The sequence below is a fragment of the Marmota marmota genome, unplaced genomic scaffold (assembly GCF_001458135.2).
Source record: "Marmota marmota marmota unplaced genomic scaffold, marMar, whole genome shotgun sequence".
In the NCBI taxonomy this organism is placed as follows: domain Eukaryota; kingdom Metazoa; phylum Chordata; class Mammalia; order Rodentia; family Sciuridae; genus Marmota; species Marmota marmota.
The window spans coordinates 9839841-9853642 of NW_026000016.1; the positions used below are offsets into that span (position 1 = coordinate 9839841).

The window sequence follows — 13802 nt, forward strand, 5'->3', positions numbered from 1 at the left end:
GGATGGATAACATTCTACTGTAAGGATATTCCACATTTTGGTTATTGGTTGATGGACATTTAGGTTGTTTCCACTTTCAGGTTATTATGAATAATGCTGCTACAATCATTTGAAACACAATCTCCTACTGAGGACTTTTCTTTTTTTAATCTATCAGCCAGCTGGGTATAATGGTACCCACCTGTAATTCCAGCTACTGAGGAGGCTTCCAAGTTTGAGGTCAGCCTCCACAACTTAGTGAGACTCTATCTCAAAATAAAAATACAAAGGGTTGGGAATGTAGCTCAGTGATAGAACCACCTTACGTTCAATTCCCAGTAACATAAGAAAAAAACTCTATCAAATATATAGGATCGCCAATTGTGATTCTCTATTACGTAATTGGCAGCGCTCAGTCCTCTCCCATGATGCTTAGCAGCAACTAACCTACTCTACAGTCATCCAGATATCTCCCTGACATTATGCACAGTCTGTGAGAGTATGTCTTATTCCTCTATGAACCACTCTCCACAATATCTTGGAGACCCTTTTTAAGAAGGCAGAGTTGTCCTTCTAAAATGTCAAAAATGTTTCTCCTTGAGACAGCTGAAATATCTGTATGGAAAAAAAAACCAAAGCAAGCCTTGTTGCAAGTTACCCTGTTTGTTTTTTTCAACTTTTCTCCCCATTCAAGAAAGAGACTCATTCACATTGAAGCTATTGCCATCTGATATAAAATGACCACAATCAATATTAAAAGAATTGGTGTCACCTGGTTGCCTAATAAAATGGGTCAACACACTATGGATTTGAAAGTAGTTGATCTGTTATTAATGATACAGTCCATAACACTTTGAAAATGCTGTTTTCACATATAATCAAAACTTTAACGAAAACTTCCATGTTTAGGCTCTAAAGAAAATCCTATTTTGGACATATGATTACAATGACTAAATTGTGAATAACGAATTTTAAACAAGGGCATGTCTGTCGTGTCCTCTAATGAACACTTTAGAATATACTTAGATCCAGAAAACATATGTCTTTATGGATTTCTGTAGATTTTTCTTTAGGTGCATTTCCTTCCAGACTCTCCATGACACTTGCCCCAAACTGTCTCTTGTGACTCAGTTTCCCCTTCAGCTCTTCAAAGGGACTGAGAAACACAACAGTGATAAGGTGTAAATGATGTTCAGGATGCTGACGTGTTTACAGGATTCTCACCCCTTGTCAGAAGGCAGGACCTGCCACTGCAGTTTCTCAGGGTCTTGCATCTTCTCTTACTCCTTCCTTATGTTGTATCTCTGTCTCAAAACAGTCTTCTACCTCCATTTCCTTCCAGAGCATGATGACAAGGAAGGGGGAAGAAGATATGCGGTCAGGGGTTGGATTTGTACCCGCCATTTTCCGTTAGTGTGACCCTGAGCAAATTATTTAATCTCTCTGGGTTTCCAAAACCTAAGCTGCAAAATGGAATAATAATGGTGGCCTTATCAGATCACGGCTAGATGTGTTGATGGGTACAGTGCTAGGGACAAAGAGGCAGGTAAGCTCTGTGTATCTCTTCCTCTCTTTATTTCTAAGAAACAGGTAATTATTTACCCTGTCATCCCAATTTCTAGGGGACATGACGTTTATACTCTTGCATTATTGACTATTGCCCCTGTGGTCAGAAACCTTTCTGTCCTGTCTTCTCCCAGCTCCCAGCTCAGGCCTGCACACCCTGAGGATACACAGGCAAGTCCTGCCATCCAGGTGACAGATGGCTCTCTTCTCCCCTGTCCCAGGGAGGGAGATCACTGCTTAATGTCACTGAGTGTGGAGAGTATTCAGATGTATGACCAAAGCCTCTGCCTGAATCAATTATTTTAACAGGATTCGAGTGTCTACACATTTTCCTTCCCCTCCTTCTCTAGCCAGGAGGGTGAAAAATCCCCTAGATTCATCTGTGTGCCATTTCCCGCTGTTCAAGGAGAACAAAAATGAAGAGCAGGCTGCGGTTCTTGTGAAATAAATAGTTCTTGTAAAGCCGAACTAAGTAAGGTGATTTGCAATATGGATTTTTCCCTCCAAGTTATTAGAATATGTTCAGTCAGCACATTCAGCCTCATTCTCTAGAGATCCATTAAATGAACAGCACTCACCTCCAGGCTTTGGATGGGGCCCTGCGTTTGTCTTGGCCTGTGGGGCTGAGGGAAGAGGACGTGGATGGCGGGGTTGGGAGGGGCTCCCTGGCTCCCTGCTCTCCTGAACAGCCCAGCCTGGTTGGGAGCAGGCAAGGAGGAGGTCTAACACTGCTGTGTCCCCGCCCTGCCTACACCTCTCCCACCAAGCCTTGCACATAGTAGGTGTGATTCGTCCAGCCTTCTGCCCAGCAGGCCTGCTGGGGTCCACAGAGTGAACCCTCCAGAGACATCACCCACATCATGGGTCTGGGTCCCTGAGAGTGTTGGGGGAGAGGAAGGAGGGCAAGGTGGGTTGCAAATTCTTTTTCTGTTTTCAGTGCTGGGGCTGGAACCCGGGGCTTTGCATATTCTAGCCAAGTGCTCTACTGCTGAGCTGTATCCCCAGTCCAGTGTGCAAATTCTTAAACCAGAAAACCTGATACATAACAGTTCGGATTGTCCTCTCTCTATAGCTCATATGGAATCCATAACATATAAAGAACCAATAATAATAAAAATAAATAAAGAGCCAATTCTTCATGGGGCTGAGCTGGAGGGCATGGGTGCTGCCTCTCTCTGGGCTGATCACCCACCTGGCTTCCATCCCTGTGTCTGTGAGTAGGGTGCATTTGAATTCTCAGCACACCATGTTGATTGGCTTAGCTTTTCCACCTTCTGGCATTAGTGGATTCCAGTGACCTTTTTTTTTTTATTATTTTCTTCAATTGGCCTGCGTGGCGTGTGCTTTCCTTTGCTTTCACTAAAATCGGTGTTATGTGTTATGTGCACAGTCTTGGAAAAACCAGTTGTGACTTGCAGGGTTCAAGTTTGAGATATCTCATTTAATAAGGCTCTCCTTACACTTACCAGGGACACATAGGGTTTATTATACTCTTATCCTAGAATTCCAGGACATGAGAGCATCCTACTAGCAGGGATATTTTTGATGTCTTTGGATGAAGTGCCAGAGTACCCCTGTACTGCATCCTTTGCTATCACAAACATCTTGGTCAGCAGAGCCACTAAATTGACCCTCTGATCTTCAGAGCCATATCAGGGACATCAGGTATATAGGTATACAGGGTCTCAGGAGAGCTCTAGGCTTGCCCCACAGAGCAAAGACCAGGTTTGTGGTGCATATTGGCTTCCCTGAGAAAACAGCCCAGCACTTGGAAGTAGGGTTGAAATTGTGGGTTCTGATGGGGATAAGTGAGTGGGATGGTGGGTCCTGGGAATGAAATAAGTAAAGACTGGTGAGAATAAGGTAAATTCTCACCTTGCTTCAGAACCCTAGGAGTCTGTGCTGGACTTTCCTGCTGGAGCTCATCTGAGATTCGAACCAGCATCCTTACTCACCCTAGTTACCCTCAACAGCATCAGATCTGCTGGACCCAAATCTGTAAATGGCAGGAGATATTTGCAGTGAGACCTAGATCTGCTGCTGAACTTCTTTACTTCTCAGCCCTACTTGGAAGTCTTCCAAGGTACCCAGTAAGTAGAGAATAACGGGATTCCCAAATGCAGTAATGTATTGCCTCCAAAATCCAAAGTGGCTCACCAACTGGTTCATCAAGCACAGTGTCCCCTTCCTAGTGGCAAAAGGCATGATGTACTGAAACTTGTCTGTCATCTTACAGAAGATGTTCTGGAATATCCCAGACGGATGGACCATAAAAACTTCAGCAATGTGACAGTATCCTGTGCATTCTCTCGCACACCCCCGTTTGACTAGGCCTTTTCACTTTTTGCTCACCAGGTCCGATTAGCAGGATGTCAATATGGTAAATCAGCAGGTAGTTCTTCTTTGGAATGTCAAGGTACTCAAGGACCCTTTGACTCATGTCATGTCAGAAAGATGGAGAGTTAACACAGCTCTGATTTTGATTTTTCTTACTGGTAATGACTGAAAATAACACAATTTGCCAAGTGCCAGCGGCTATGTTAATATGCTCCAGTAAACACACAGCTTTGTTGGGACTACCACTTGGTCAGCACTTGTAATAGTTTGTTGTCATCCAACCATGATCCATCTGGTTTTTACACATGGGCCAAAGAGATGAGTGGAATGGGGAAATGAGGAGGACAAATTCCCAGGCATCTTTTAAATCTGTGTGTGTGTGTGTGTGTGTGTGGTGGTGGGTGTGGTGGGTGTGTGTGTGTGTTTTATTATTTTGTGGTGTTGGAGATCAAACCCAGGGGCCTTATGCTTGCTAAGCAAGTGTTCTACCACTGAGCTATATTCCCAGTCCTCTTTTAAATCTTCAACTTTAATTGCATTAACCATTAAAGTTTCTCCTGAGATGCTTCTGATTTGTACAAGGTCACAGACTTCCATGTAGCCCTTCTATCAATGTGAGGGGTCTGCTCGCTCTTGAGATTATCCATTCCAATATATCATCAGGACTGGGAAAGTAATCAAAGGGTGAGTATCTGAATACACTGGATATATTACAGGTCAGTCTGAGGCCAGGACTAGATTTATCACCTGTATAACTTCCCTACCTAGCTGGAGCTGACTTCCCTGGGGTCAGCATCAACCCAATTCCCATACCCAATTGTCTTTGAAAAGACTGGGCATCTCCCTGTCCTCAGTGCACAGCTACACTGGTAAAGGTCCTTTTGGAGAAGGATCAGGGGAGTATTCATTGTATATACTTGAGGTTATGGTGCAATGATCTATCTCCAAAGTACCTCTCCCATCTTTTATTATTGGGCTTTGGGACTGAACCAACTCAGACCTATAGACTGTGAGGTACTGTGATTTTCCGCACTGGTACCTAATCACATCTCAAGTGACCACTCTGGTCAGCTATACATGTAGCTGGCCTCTCGGAACACCAAGGTCTATTGGCTTGTAGGTCAAGGTACTCTGCCTACCACTCTGACCTCATTGACCATTACTGAATTTACATTCACCTCCCTTTTGCCTTTCCAGAATTCTATCATGTCTGTTAATAGAGTGAAGTACAATTTCATGGGAGTTTCTAGCTCTCAGAGGAGGTTCACCACCAAGCTTCTCAAAAAATTTCACTGCCTTCATCCTCTATCTTCACCTGACCATCATTATAGCCCCTTCTATTTTCATGAAGGAAGTGTCCTCTGTGTCTTCTCAGATAACAGAATCAAGTGAAGAATTAAATAGTTTTTCCTAATAAGTCCATTCTAATATTCCTACATCCTTGACCTTCCAGCCACTTTCTCAGTACTATGCGAGGGCAACTTCAGCATCTCTACCTCAACCTTAACTTCTACAGTTACGCCTAAACTTCAGAAGGCTTCTGGCAATATGAGGACTTGCTCCAGGTGTCCTTACTGGGACCTGAAAACCAAGTCATGGATAATACCCCCAATTCAATTCAATAGATTTGTCCCCACTTTTTAGACATTTATTCTACCCACTCAGTCCAACACATCAAGAGCTCCTCCCAAACACATTCCTTCAGTTCTTGCCAGATTTAAATTATTTTCTCCCGAAGCAGAAACTTCTTCCTCACTTGGCCATAATTATCTTCTTGAATTAAAAGAAGGATGATGAGGTGAATCTGGAAAAGGAAAGATGTGTCATCTTGTGAGTTATTTGCCTCAAGTAAGGTCCTTGCAAGGTCTCCAGGCAAGCAGACTGCTTTCCTCTGGTTCATAAAAACTTGGAACTTTCAGGGAATTACGGTTCAAGATTTTGGGGTTTAACTACATAAATGTCCTCATTTCAGACTTTAGGGCCCCACACTTTTCCTATAAGTGCTCTGAATTTGAAATGGGAAGATCTGTCAAAGCTGGGAATTCAATTTCCTTTGTGGTTTGGCCACTCTTAATTAGACCATGGGTCTAGTTTTCAGTACATTCTGCCCTGAGAAGTGCAGGTGACAATTGTAACATTAAATGCTTCCACACAAGCCCTTTGATTTCTACTCTGTGCCTTCAGTTGATAACTGACTGTCCAAGACCTATATGGTAACAACACTTGGCCAACTCCACAGTCTTTATAATTACCATTGTCTCTGTACTTATCAGATGTGACAACCACCACACAACCTAATACTTCACCTTCCACCTGCACTACATCCCAAAACACCTGAATAGATAGGATGCAATTATACATCTCATGTTATCCTCACCCACTTACTACTTACCACTTGGCCACCATTACAACCAACTGGTATTCTTTTCTGAGGGAGTTTTGAGAAACTTATAAGAGGTATCTCAAAACTGTTGTCCAGAACAAAAATAGAAGCTTTTATTCATCAGTTTCTGTCCCCATTTGTTGAGGACAAACACACAGTCTCTCATATTTCTAAGTTGTACACATGTAAAGTCCAGTAGTTTCTTGCTGCGGGCACAGTAGAGACTACGAATCAGGAATGGAGAGGTTCACTGCAGGTGCCTGAGGTGATGTTGTCAGGTTGCACCTGTCAAAGCCAGTCAGCATCTGCATGGAACTGGCCACTGCATCAGGGACCCAGGTGAGAGAATTGGAAGTGATGCGCAAAGGATGTCTGATACAACTGGCATGCCGATGGATGACTAGATCATCACAAAAAGTATATGCATCATACTGAATTTGGGGGAGATCTTTAGAATTTCTTTTCTATGACTCCTGCCTTTTCAATTGTTTGGCTCAGATTGTTATTAAATGAGATTGCATTCCCTCTGCATAACCAGCGGCCAGGATGGGGATCAAGGGGACATCCAACCTGCTTTGTGAAATGCCCTGCTCAAAAAAAATCCATATATGAGTCATTTGTTCAACAAGTAAGCACTGTTCTGAGCATTAAAATTATGATAGTGATGGAAAGAGAAGAAAAAAAAAACTCTCTTACAATATGGGGAGATGATGAAAGCATAAATAAGTACATTAAGTAGAACACTAGGAAGTGAGATGCTATGGAGATATATTAAGGCAGGAAGAGGGCAGGAAGTGCAGGTGAGAGGGGCTGTCATTTTAAGCAGATGCTCAGGGAGGGCCTCCCGGGAACATGACATTCAGAAGACACTTGGAGGGAAGACATACCAATACACGGAGACGGCTATTCCAGACCAGAGACACTCAGGGACAAAGGCCTTGGCTGGGAGCCTGCCTGCCTGGTGGAGAAGTGCAGTGTGGCCAGAGTGGATGGGGGGAGAGAGCCAGAGCGCTGGCAAGAGCTACTCCATGTGGCACCTGAGAGCCAGAAACGCCTCTGCTGTCACTAGCAGTGAGGGAGGCAGGAGACGGCTGGAGGGTTTTGAACAGAGGTGAAGGTGAAGCTCTGATCTTATCTGAATTGTACACAACTCACACACATCAGTGTGAACACACCCGGGTCCCAACACAGTTCAGTCTGACATTCCCCAGCTTTGCCATCCTGCAGGTGCAGCAACTAGGCTCATCATCTGGGCATCCAGACGATGGGGGGACTTTGGTCATAGAGGAGACAGGGCTGGTGATAAAGAATCCAAGACTCTGATCAGCTTCCAAACTGCAGAGATGGACCGTGTGGAAGGATCCAGGTGTCGTGATGGACACTCAGGGAAGCCCTGGCCACCCCTCGCATTGGGCTCATGCATTAAATCTTTTGGCCTTTCTGTGGCTTCCTTCCCACAGCAGGAGGTGCCTCTGCCCTCCAATGTCCTGTAGCATGTTGAGCACAGAATCGTAACTTGTGAACTCCCTGCCAGTGACAAGCATGGCCATAAAACTTGATTGTTCCTGATGGCAGTAGTCTGTTTCCTTAACCTTTGGCTTCCTTCTTTCCTAGTGCTTCTAAACATCTGGTTCTGGTAAAATGAAGAGATTCACTCCATTTACAACTGTGCTTTTTGTCCAAGGCTGAGTTTTTTACTCTCAAACTCTCCTCAGCTGAGGTAGAAGGGATTGAGTTCCTTCCTGCAGAGAACCTCTTCCAGACAAGACAGGGTAGCGCCCCACCCCCCACCAACCCCTGGTGTCCATCTGGAGGCTATCAGACACCATCCCTCCCTGGGCTGGGCCAAAAGCCCTGTGGAAGTCACCATTCAGGAGGCCAAGGTGGTACACAGGGCCCCTCCCCATCTTTACCCAGACCCCAGGCAGCACTTGGTTCTGAAACATCTTCCATGGTACCATGACGTGTCCTGAGAATGTGGGTCCTTGGTCCTGTGTAGCTTCTACCTACTATTTTATATACTTTGCTGTGTTTGCTGATGTTTGCACAAAATGCAAAGTCGTCACTGGGGGAAGCCTCTTACCTGCAAGTGTCCCTCAAAGACTGTAGACAAAGAAGAAGAGAGCTGCCAAGAGAATGCGGACCTCCTTCAAGGCCCAGGGACTATGGCTCTATGGGGAGAGGAAGCCAGGAGAGAGGTGAACAAAACCTCCTGCTCTTGATGAGGCCCTTTAACTGTGAGCTCACCTTCCTCTTTTGACCCCCTGAAGAGGTTCTGGCAAGGTTCAGCAAGCCATCTGGCCAGGCCCCTGGTTGTCCTTTGAGGGTCACTCTGCTGGTGGGAAGTTTCTCAGACACCCAGGCTGATTGTGGGAGAAGCACTTCTCCAACAGGCTTCCACAGCCAATTGCATCTGGTCACAGAAAGCCCCACCAGGGGCAAGGGTTCTGGGCATGTGTCTCTTACACACAAACTAAGACCAAAAGACAGGCAGATGCCCATCTCCCCATTTTACAGAGGAAGAGACTGCTGAGACATAAAGGCTTAAGTTTCCTCCAATCCATATGACCTCAGAGTGTGTGGTCCTAACATGAGTATGTGGGCATAAATGCACCCAGTAGCCACCTCCTCTAGCCATGCCCTACCTGCCTATAGTTACCAGCCAGTCAGTTCAGTCAAACTAGGGTGGACAGATTAGGCTACAGCTCTCTAACCTGATCACTTCAACTCTGAATATTCTGCATCAATAGGAGCTTTGGGGGGATACTTCATATCCAAACCATCACACATACCAAGTGGTCCAGTAACTCCTTTTTCCAGAGGACATAAACAGAGAAGTACAGTATTATTATCATCGTCGTCGTCGTCGTCGTCGTCGTCGTCCTGGGGATTGAACTCAGGGGCACTCAACCACTGAGCCACATCCCCAGCCCTATTTTATATTTTATTTAGAGACGGGGTCTCACTGAGTTGCTTAGCACCTGGCCGTTGCTGAGGCTGGCTTTGAATTTACTGTCCTCTTGCCTCAGCCTCCAGAGCCGCTGGGATTACAGGCGTGCACCACCATTTCCAGCACTCACAGCATTATTAGTAGCAAAAAAAGAAAAAAATGGAAACAACCTAAAGTTTCTGAACCCGGAGCTAGATTATGAGCTCTCCTCCTGGCGGCTCAAGCAGGAAACCTTGAAAACATTCTTTGTTCCTCCCTGACATTCAGTTAACAATCAAGTCCTGTTGTTTCTACCTCCTCTCTCAGGAATCCGACCACTTTCTGCATTTAGTCCTCAGGGCTCTGCTTGGCCATGACTTCCTCAGTGACGCTGTGCCACCCGCTGTTGGCCACTGACCCTACTGTGTTGGGTCTCTGTTGTTGCTGGTGGAAGGCTCCATCCTTTTCTCTCTCACTTGTCCCCTTTGTAATGACCTTCGCTTCTCCCACCAGATTACAAGTCCCACAAAGGATGGGATGCTGTCTTGTTTGCTATTATGACCCCAAAGCCTATGACAGTGCCTGGCACACACAAGATTCCCTGACTGGGGAATGACCATGTGAAAGTAGGGATGGGATCCACTCTCCGGCCATACTGTCCAAGAATCCATATGGAAAATGCTCCCAACACAATTTTAAATGAGAAAAAAGTCTGCACAATGATATACACAGCATGACATTCACATTCTTATACAAAAATATGTGTGTAAAAATCCAGATGAGAGGCACTAAATTGTTAGCAATGGTTAGTCCTGGTCACTTCCTTTTTTTTAATGGGTAAATATATTTTCCAGATATTTTAAAATAACCATACATCTCCTTTATAATCATGAAAACAGTGAGTAAGATAGATAGAGTGAAGGATCCGGGACTTTTGGAATGAAGCATAGTTTGAGCCAAGGACCTGACCAGTTGAAGCATCTTATGAAGTATCCACATTTGAACTTGGCCATGATGGACAGCTGTGGCAGCCATTGTTTCCAGACGGGCTCTGCAGGATCGCCGGTGATCCTAACTGTCTCCTTCCTTCCTTGTGGGGACCCATTAGGCTGCGTGCAGTGAGATGACAGGTAGTAGTTTCAGAAAAAGAACATAAATTTCCTTTTTATTAACAAAAAAAATCAGGGTAAACAAGTGTTGGTCCCCCCCCCACTTTTCCTAAGTCAATTTACTCACATGCTCAGGGTAACATCTTAGAAGCTCTCATAGGAGGCTTATTTCCATGATCCCACTTCAGTGTCTCTTACTGTTTGCAACAAGAGTTGAAAGATGCCAACATGACAGCGAGCAGGCCAAAGCTCCCTGGGCTTGGGAATTGTGTGGCTCTGGAGCTAGCGCACAGGCTGGGAGTCCCCTGGGTGGGGTCAAGATTGGGCCAGGTAGAAGCAGCATCTATATGAACTTGGAGGTGACCATGGTTTCACATCTTTGATCCAGACCCCAATTTCTTCTATTTTCTCAACTGCTTGGTGTCTCAGTTCTCCCATATGTCAAGCTGGAATTCATACTCTGAGACATTTTTCAAGAGTAGTGAAATTTCAGCCCTACCATTTGGGGCTATACTATAGAATGGATTTTGAGTCACCCAAAGGCCCATATGTTAAAGACTTGGTTCCCAGCTTAGCACTATTAGAGGTGGTGAAAACTTTAAGAGAAGGAGGAAGTTAGGACACTGAGAGTTTGCCCTTGAAGAGAATATTGGGACTCTGGCCTCTTCCTGTCTCTACGCTTTCTGACTGCCATGAGGTGAGTAGGTTGCTGTACCACCTGTTCCCACTGTAATTATGCTGCCTCACCAGAGGCCGAAACAAACAGAGCCAATTGTCAAAGACTGGAACCTCTGAAAACATGAACCAAAAAAAACCTTTCCAGTTCTAAAGTTGATTAGCTCAGGGATTTTGTTACAGTAACAGAAAGTGGACTAATAGAATACATCCTTCTGCCCTTCTGCCTGAGAAATGGAGTAAAAGGGATGTTCATCCTAGAAAAGGAGAAAAAGAGGACAGGTTGGTGAAACATAAAAAATATGTTATATGCTTGAAGGGCAGATTTGTTCCATGTGGATTCCCAGGGAAGAAGACTCAGGCTGCTGGCAGGAGAAAGCCAGGTGAGTGCTTAACAAAAAGAGAAAAAGGAAAGAAATGAAACTTTGAAGAACAAAAAGTGATCCAAAAGCCTGCCTTGAAGATCAGTACTGAGTCGTCTAACCCCATGAATCGTTTCGGGGGACTAATCCGAATGCAGGGCAGCTTTGGCAGAGGGGATTCCTGAATTAAGTTGGAGATTTAAACAAAAACTTTCACTTACTCCCAACTCTAAGAACCTGCTACTTGGCCATTTCACTTTTGGAATTTGTCTGAACATAATGTATGATTCATCCTCAACATCATTTTATCTAAGCCCTGTCAGAGCTGAAGTTGCCAGGGGGGCTCCTTCCCTGATCACCTGCAAAAGGGGACATTTGTCTTGTTCATTGCTGTCTTCTTCTTCTTCTTCTTTTTTTTTTTTTTTTCATGACTGTCTTCTATCTTCTCGTTACAGAAAAGGACTCACAGTGTGAGTCCTGCCTTCCTGGAATAAAAGTCAGAACTCAAATTCCCATCCTCCTGAGCAGGAAGAATGAGGTCTTGCGGCTAAGCCCACACTTCGAATGTTCCTGTGCAGAACTTGAACTTGGAAGCAAATAACCCTGTGTTAGTCAGTTTTTCATTGCTGTGACAAAATATCCCCAAGAACAATTAGAGGAGAAAAAAATTTATTCTGGGCTCATGGCTTCAGAAGTCTCTGTCTACAGTGGGCCAGTTTCCTTGCTGTAGGCCGAGGTGAGGCAGAACATCATGGTGGAAGGGTGTGGCAGAGGGAAGCTGCTCACCTCAGGGCAGCCAGGAAGCAGATGGGGGAAAGGGGCTGAGGGAGGAGGAACCTTCCAGAGTATGTCCCCAGCAACTCATCTCCTTCAGTCACGCCCCATTGCCCACAGTTACCACACAGTACAGTGTCCTCCGACATTATTAATCATCAAATGGATCAGTTTACCGATTAGATCACAACTCTAACATCTAATCATTTCACCTTTGAGCATTCCTGCATTAACCAAGAGCTTTTAGGGGACACCTCATATCTGAACCAGAATAAACCCAAAAGGGAAACAACAGGGCAGGGAAGGGAGTCACCCTGGAGCATCAGCATGTTTTGGGTGATGGTGATAACACTGGCTGTCAGAAGGGCAGTGGTTGCTGTCTTGCAAACATCGCAAGGTCAGGTTCTGGGACTGGATGTATCATTAGCTCTAGCAGAGGTAGCATTGCCGTGAAGCTGGTTTCCAGTGTCTAGTGCTTGCAAATGGCACAGGCTACTGTAATTGCCTCATCAAGGTCTGAGATGGGGTTTGGCAGCACTCCTAGAAGTTGAGCCTTATTGTCAGCTCTCACCTGCCTGTGACTCTGAGGTGTGCTTCCTAATGTCACCCAAGAGCATTGTCATCAGAAATATTTTCTCTTGTATTTAGGCACACAGAGTTAGACTGCCCTGGGTTCCCAGGCTTCTGGCTTGTAGGTGTGGCCACATGGCTGACTTCTGACTAAAAGCATGTGGGGAGAAGTAATGGACTTCTGGTCCTTAAACCCCTCTGAAATCCTCCATGCTCTTACCTCCTAGCAGGGTGTAGAGGACCCAGTGGGACCAGATCCCTAGAAGATGGTGAAGCCATTAGAAGGAAGAAGCCTGGACCCTTGAGTAGATGTGAACAGGAAGTTAACCCAGGCTGTTTTAAACTACTTTGATTTTGCCATTAACAGAAGGTCCATCTTGACTAGTAGTACACAATGAATTCATTTTCTGGTGGACTGGCCAAAATAAATTTCATTTCCCAGGATTGAGAACTCTGAGTGTTTTGCTTCCCTATTTCATCTGCCACAGAGAGGTCTAAAGTGCAGATTTGATGGTAACATCTGTACACAGGTCCTCAGAATTGGAGGCATTGGGCTCCTCTTAGACTCTCCTTGTAATGCAGAATGGAGGGGAGAGACCATTCTGTCCTTCATGCCCAAGTCACAGAAGCTTCCCTGAGGGAAAGTCAGCTCTCCACTGCTTCTCTGCTCTGGTCATGGTGGGGACCTTCTAGCTTCCTGCTAAAAGCTGAGGGAAATCAGCCATGTACTCTTAGTGACTCTGAACTCCACATAGGAATTGGCAGGATGAAGCCAACTCAGGATCAGGAGCCCAAAGAGTTGCTTTGAAAGAAACACTTGGTACCAACCTGAAATCCTTTGGCCTTGCCTGGCCAACTCACCCTTTGAGTTCCCTGATCACCCATAGGGGCAAGCCTGGGGCACCAGTTAGTATCATGTGACTGCCCTCTGGCCTCAGTTGATTGGACCAGGACTCAGCATGTGATCTAAGCTGGGCCAATCCAATATTTTATGGTTCAACCCTGGAAGTGCAGTTTTAGGCCAACTCCACTGTTGAACAGAGCAAGTGTAAATGGATAAAGAGAGCGGGGGGGGGGGAGGGGGGGGGGCCGGGGTCTCTTGCTTATCCTATCCTTCC

General features: G+C 45.3%; 1 long non-coding RNA gene across 1 annotated transcript in view; it reads right to left on the reverse strand.

Moving 5' to 3' along the window:
* Positions 1-352: 352 nt before the first annotated feature.
* LOC125618447 overlaps positions 353-13802 on the reverse strand; it is a 53352-nt gene continuing 39902 nt past the window's right edge. The window contains exons 2-3 of the long non-coding RNA XR_007349710.1: positions 9058-9148; positions 353-5686 (exon numbers count right to left, since the gene is read on the reverse strand). This is a non-coding gene — a long non-coding RNA (uncharacterized LOC125618447). The remainder of the gene's footprint in view (positions 5687-9057; positions 9149-13802) is intronic.